This window comes from Eptesicus fuscus, chromosome 13 (genome assembly GCF_027574615.1).
Source record: "Eptesicus fuscus isolate TK198812 chromosome 13, DD_ASM_mEF_20220401, whole genome shotgun sequence".
NCBI classification, from domain to species: domain Eukaryota; kingdom Metazoa; phylum Chordata; class Mammalia; order Chiroptera; family Vespertilionidae; genus Eptesicus; species Eptesicus fuscus.
This window is the reverse complement of record NC_072485.1, coordinates 27,258,084-27,265,171: the sequence shown is the minus strand read 5'-3', so window position 1 is coordinate 27,265,171 and position 7,088 is coordinate 27,258,084.

The following is a 7,088-nucleotide window of genomic DNA, read 5'->3' as shown; positions in this document are numbered from 1 at the left end:
TGCTTTCTGAAGTACAAGATGCTGTATGACTGTTTTAATACAGCAAATAGTAGCTCTCCAAACACTGTTGCTTTTCTGTTTTAAATAAGATAACAAGAATTGGAGCCTGCAAAGAATGGGACTTGGAAAATGACATAAGGCTTTTTACACAAACAATTTTAGGTCTTGGTGCTGCTATTCCTGCTGGTGGAATGAATAGAGTGACTATTCAGTTAAGCTATTAGTAATAAAGTGAACGCTGCTACTATCTGAGCCTACATACATAATTTTTGTGGTTTCAAGTTAAACTTGCAGATGTATTAATTTTGTTGCATCTAAAAAAGCATAGAATTATTACTCATAGCTCAGCAAAGACTGTTTTGATGGTAACAGTTCAATTCTTTCAGTATAGTTTTTTTAAATTCAGTTATTGGATGACATTAATTACACTGTCATTCTTAAAGATTTCCTTCATAAAGCAATCTTAAATGTAAATGAAAATGTGTAAATTAAGAAAAGCTGGCTATCTCTTGACATGCTGTTTCTCAAGATCCCCTGACACTGGAGGGCAGCTATCTTGTGCAGTGTTTTTGTTGCCTCCCGGGAGTTGTGGGAAATGTGGCTATAGTCTGCTGCACAGCCCGGGTGCATTCTGCTCCTGCCCCCCTCATTGACCCCACTTTAAAGGTGTGCACTCTGTAAGTAATAAAGCTGGAAAATATTTTCAATCAGGTTATTAAACTTGATTTATAAAAATGTTGTTTGCTTGAAATGCAAACAGGTTTGAAAAAAATGTGTTGAGTACTTTGTATTCTGGAAGCCTGAGCTGCTTTTGAAGTCTGTCAGTATTATTGGTATTTTTCAATAAAGAATAACTTTTCTCCAAAAAAATAAAAATTTAAAGTAAATAAATAAATTAATTGATAAACATCAGAGAAAAAGACGGTGTTTGAATCAGAACATAAGATCAATAATAAGAAGGCAAATATTAATGAAGTAATATGAGGATTTTATGAATAATATTTTGTCTATGCAATTGACAATTTAAATGATTATGAACATATTCCTTGAAAAACATATGTTACAAAAGCTATTGCTATGGTGGGTTTTGTGAGAACCTCTGAAATATATTGTTGAAAGTATTACATATGTCCCCTTTTCCCCCTGTTGTCCTCTCCCAGCCTGTACCTGCCCCCAGCCCTGGCCTTCACCCCGATACATTGTCTGTGTCCATTGGTTCTGCTGATATGCGTACAAGTTCTTTGGTTGATCTTCCTCCTCAACTGCCCCTTACCCCCCGCCCAAACTCCCTTGCTTTCCCTCTTAGGTTTGATGGTCTGTTCGATGTTTCTGTGTCTCTAGATCTATTTTTGTTCATCTGTTTATGTTGTTCATTATATTCCACAAATGAGTGAGATCGTGTGATATTTATCTTTTTCTGATCAGCTTATATCAATTAGCATAATTCTCTCTAAGTCCATCCATGCTGTTGCAAATGGTAAGAGTTCTTTCTATTGTACAGCAGCGTAGTATTCCATTGTGTAGGTGTACCACCCATCTAATCCATTCATCTGCTGGTGGGCACTTAGGCTGTTTTTAAATCTTAGCTATTGTAAATTGTGCTGCTATGTGTTGGAGAGTGGGAATTTCTGAGCATTCCAGAGAGGCCGTGGACTATGCCCCAGATAGAGATGTCAGTGCTGACACCAGGCCAGGCCTTGAGATAGGGACTCATGGCCCCTTCCCAGCACGTAGGCCTTCTTTCATAGAACACTGTCAGCTTTCTGGAGAACAGGATGACCCTGTGAATAACATGGTCGTCATTGGCATGATCCTGACGTTGCTTGGGAAAAACTGTTTTGTCTTGGGTTACTTGTTCTGTAAAAACCGGATGTGGTTAATGTGCTTAAAAGCGGTCCTACACAAAGGGTCGCTGCTGCTCTCTGGTCTTCCTGCGTGGAGAATGGCAGAGCAGTCGCCGGGTTGTCCGGCCACCCGGCTAATAAAGGCTCCCTAAATTTTAATTTGGTCTGGGCTCCAGTGGTCGTTCACTCGCATCCGCTCCACAACATTTGGAGGCCCCAGCGAGATAACCAGCCTTTGCCTGGTCCTGTGACCGGAGCCCACCGGGGTCCCCAGACTCTCCAACCCAGGGGGAGATCTCTGAGAGACGTTCCTCAGCCCCGGGACTGGTAGAGTTCGGAAACCCCGCCTGCTAAATTTCCTGATTGACTCTGATTGGAGCCACCTGGATCTGGTTCTTACTGGTAAGAAACGTATTCCTGGTTCTGTTCTGTGGGTGCCCATCTGGGGTCTCTGGAAGGCTGGACGCAGCGCTACTTCCGAGACCAGATCCCGGTGCACGACGGTGCCCGGCGATCCTGTTGGTTGTCTTTGTCTTTGTTATTCTGTGTTATTGTGGTCTAATTGTCTCTATCATTAGAATGGGTCAGTCTGCTTCTGTCTGTACTCCCCTGCAATGTTTTTTGAAAATTTTCAGGAATTCAAGCGGCAAGCAGATGATTACGGAGCTTCCGTTAATGCTTTTGATTTACAGAAATTTTGTGAGCGGGAATGGCCAACTTTCCCATATCCCAGTGAGTGGAAGGAGGAGCTTGATCACCTCCCCAGAATTCAAAATCTCAGACTGTCTGGTGTATAAATGTAAGTGTGAGAGTATTGGTTATCTCTTTCTGTTGTTTAATTTGTTTAAAGATAGGGCGGACCTGCTATGACAGAATGCAAAAGTCTTTAGCAGCTGCTGAGACACCTTTTTCTCAGAGTCTTTTGTTCTCCGTCAGAGAGGGAATCAGCCCACTTAGTAATAAAAATTTCTGTCTATGTTTGTATAAGTAAGGGTTTCAGTTTGCTCTGATTTGTGAATTTGCTGTATTAAATTACAATTTTAGAATTCTAGGGTTAATTTGTGAAGGTTGCCAATCCAGAGAAGTTTAAACAAAGGCTTATTGGGTTGAAACTTCTCCGGAGCAGGTGTAGAAAGGGTAGAGGCGGTAGAATTCACTCTCAGCCTGCTGAGATAGGGAAGCCCTAGGCTGGGGGACAGAGAATGTTTGGAGATATCAGAAGTGGTGAAGGTTGAGATCCTCTGGGACCTTGGAGTAAAGAAGGAAAATCTGGGAGGGAGAACAGCTGTTCCTTAAGTGTAAAAAGCCTAGTTATACAGAGTCTCAGAAAGCTTGCCTTGTTTCCTCTGCTAAGGACAGAGTAAATGGTTAATGCAGAAAAGGGGGAGAACAGGGAGAGATAGGTTTTTGTTGATTTTACTGGGTACAACCAGCTCTGCTGGCGTCCTTGGTTTCTTGCTTATCTGAACTCTGCTGGCAAAACACAGTGGATCTTCCTCTGCCCGTTTTCTCACTGTCCAAGCCTGGCAGGGTGGGGTTACTGGGTACTTCTTGGGCGGTGGTGGAATATTCAGCAAAGGAACTTTAAGATATAATATCTTTAATATTTAAGTTTTAAAAATCTCTGTCTCTCAAAAAGAAATATTTTTACCAGCTCTTAGTTTTATCACAGAAGGTCTAAGAAATTCTGGCTGTTTAGTTTTTAGGATTCATTAAAGGATTGAGGTTTCAAAGAATAAGGAATACTGAGTAGAAGGTCTGAAGCATGGTTATGCATTTTTAAAGGACATAGAAAGAAGGTTTAAAGGCTAATTTAGAAGTGTCTGTTTCAATAGAAGGTTGTGTAAGTGTAAGAAGGAGAAGAGATATGTTGTAAAGAAATCAAATAATACAGGCCAGTAAGCCAGGAAGAGTAAATAATTTGCATCCTGCCTCCCTAAACAGAGGGTAAATAGTTATGCCAAAGTACTTAGTGAGGGACTGATAAAAGAAATCTAACAGTTACTGTTTGTTATAATACATTCAGAAAATATTACTTTGGAAAGTCCACAAAAAGGACTGGCAAGGAAAATTCTATCTTAAAGCAGGTCAGTATATTTCTCTCCTTATACAATTCCTCCGAAATTTGGCAATACTTAATAAATCATGGCAATACATTTCTTTGCATAAATACAATAAGACCTGTTTCCAATAGTGGTTTTATTAATCAGAAACTTTGACTGGAGTATCATGTTTTAAAGAGCCCTGCCTGAACTCTGAAGACTTGAAGCCAATAAGAGTGCCACGAAGAAAGTCTGGTATCCTGCTTGGTAGCCCTGAAAATAGCTGGTGCTGGAGCATCAGGCCCAAACCCTACCATCACTGGCGGTTGGTCAGAGCAGAAGGGGAGCAATAAGGGCGCCTCTGCGTCCCTGCGGGACCCCCACGCACTCTGAGCCGCGAAGAGTAGGAGGGCTACTGAGATGGGTCTTAAAACCAAGGGCATGGGCCCGGGTAGAGCCACTACAGGTGAGGATTCACCTAACTCAACAGGTACTACAGGCAGGCCTGACGGCAGCTGGATGGCTTGGCTTCCTGGCCCTATGGGGCACATTGAGATTCAATCATGAAATTCCGGCAAAGGTAGTCAGTTACCATTCTTGTTATGTTTATGCAAACAATCAGGCCAAATTAAATACAATAGATAAATTAGTCTTGATTTAGCTCTTTTGATAAACATAGGGGTAATTTTGAGGAGAAAAATTCTACTTCAATATTAGTTATTAAAACTGAAGGGTTTTCTTTCCCTTCCACCAGACCATTTGTTACAGTTTGTCTCCACCGGGTCACAAGCCCACCTCCTTCTGTGCCCAGGCCTCATTGTCCCTCTGACAGACAGCAGGGATCTCTTGGCTCTGAGAGAAACTTCTGACCCGCCTCAGCAGGAAGTAGCTAGAAGAGCCTAACGACGTCCATTTTCCCTAAAAGAATTCAGAGCCAGGATCCTTGAGGTAATACATTAGGCAGTTAGACAGATATGAGCAGAGCAAGGACAATGGGCCAACTAGCACTACCAGATGTAGTTAAGTCTTTCCATCTCTACCTATGTGAGACAAGGGGACTCCCCAGAAGCAAGAGGGAACGAGGCTGCAGATGAAGCAGCCCGGGAGGCTGTCCTAAAACCAGTGGGGCCTCTACAGATTCTAGTGACTCTTCCAAACCCTGACCTACCCATCTCACCAGCTTACATGGAAACCCAATCTAGAAAAGCTGAAATCCATAACCAATCTTTACTCAAGTTCTTACAGGCTTTACAGTCTACCCAGAAAGCAGTCCAGAAGCATCTCTGATCTGGTCCATCCTTCCACCCTGGTGACTCTGTTTGGGTAAAGAAATTTGCCACACAAGGACTGACTCCTACCTGGAAAGGACCACCTCCACAGCAGTCAAGGTCGACGTGATCCTGACGTGGCTTCATCACACCCAGCTTAAGATATCAAGCTTATAGTCCTCATGGGTCAATATGCCAACAATGACCCAAAAGAGTCAATGATTTGACTCATGTACATAAAACCAGTGGGGAATGTTGGAGAGTGGGAATTTCTGAGCATTCCAGAGAGGCCGTGGACTATGCCCCAGATAGAGATGTCAGTGCTGACACCAGGCCAGGCCTTGAGATAGGGACTCATGGCCCCTTCCCAGCACGTAGGCCTTCTTTCATAGAACACTGTCAGCTTTCTGGAGAACAGGATGACCCTGTGAATAACATGGTCGTCATTGGCATGATCCTGACGTTGCTTGGGAAAAACTGTTTTGTCTTGGGTTACTTGTTCTGTAAAAACCGGATGTGGTTAATGTGCTTAAAAGCGGTCCTACACAAAGGGTCGCTGCTGCTCTCTGGTCTTCCTGCGTGGAGAATGGCAGAGCAGTCGCCGGGTTGTCCGGCCACCCGGCTAATAAAGGCTCCCTAAATTTTAATTTGGTCTGGGCTCCAGTGGTCGTTCACTCGCATCCGCTCCACAACACTATGAACATAGTGGTACATATGTTCTTTCTCTTTGGTGTTTCATGTTTCTTGGGATATATTCTTAAGAGTGGAGTTACTGGAGTTTCCACAAACAAATTAAAAATTGAACTCCCATTTGACCCAGTAAAACCTCTGAAATATTTTCCATTGCATCCAAAGTATGCTAGTGAGCAGTATTTGCATAGCTATCTATGCAAATGCTAGGATTTACTATGCTCTGAAGAGATATGAAATAGCATCTGAAGATGCCTTAACATATTTTCGAAAGTTCACCTGAAACCCAGTCCTGACAGAACTTGAAGCTCCTGCCTTCAGGCTGTTGCTACCAGCATATTGAGGACGCCAGGTTCATAACTGGCTTAGGATCTGGGTCTGTTCTGCATCTTCCTGTCACAGTGGCTCCTGTCAGCTGAAAAGCAGATGACCACGAGAGTCTGATGGGGGCTGCTTTGCCTAAGTATCTGTTCACATCTATCTCTAGATGCCCAAAGAGTCCTGAAAGCAATTTTGTAACTCGTTCACTTTCTGCTAAAACTCTTTCCTCTAATCATACTGATGTCAGCTGGAATTCATCAGTGGCTGCTAATAGCAAAGTCAGGCAACTCTGCTCAGGGTGTGAAGGTGCCAAACTATGAAAGGAGCCTTGCACTGATCATGTTAAAATCCTTGTTCTAGTTCAAAGGGCTGTGTGCTGCTTCAGCCCTGGATTCTCACAGCATCCCCAGCCTGTCTCCACCCTGTCCCCACCCTGCCATGTGAGGTCAATTGAAGGTCCCTTTTTACTCACTTGGTGCAAGGGAAACTCGGGGCACTAAAGAGCATTAGTGTTCTTTTGAAACTAACTTTTGGTCCTTTTGTTTTTTATTTCCAAACTCTCTGATATTTGAAATATTGGAATCTTTTTAAGCCTAACAAATAATACATTTTTTCAACATCCTATTAGATTTCACTTTTTATATTTTTATCTTTACATGTTGTTGTAGTTACTATGCTACCTAGCAAAACTTAGTTAGGATGGCCTAGCTTCTGTATTTATTTTTTAAGAAGGAATAAGATTGCAGGGCCCAGGTTATAGAATTTTAAAATGCTATGTGACATAATCACAAATCTGGGAAATAATATTGCAAGGGAAGGTTGGACAAGTCCCTGTAAGGGACAGCACCATGGAACAGACTGCCCACATAATTACTTGATATGGTCTACAAAATTAGAACAGTAGACATTTCTTTTTCTATACG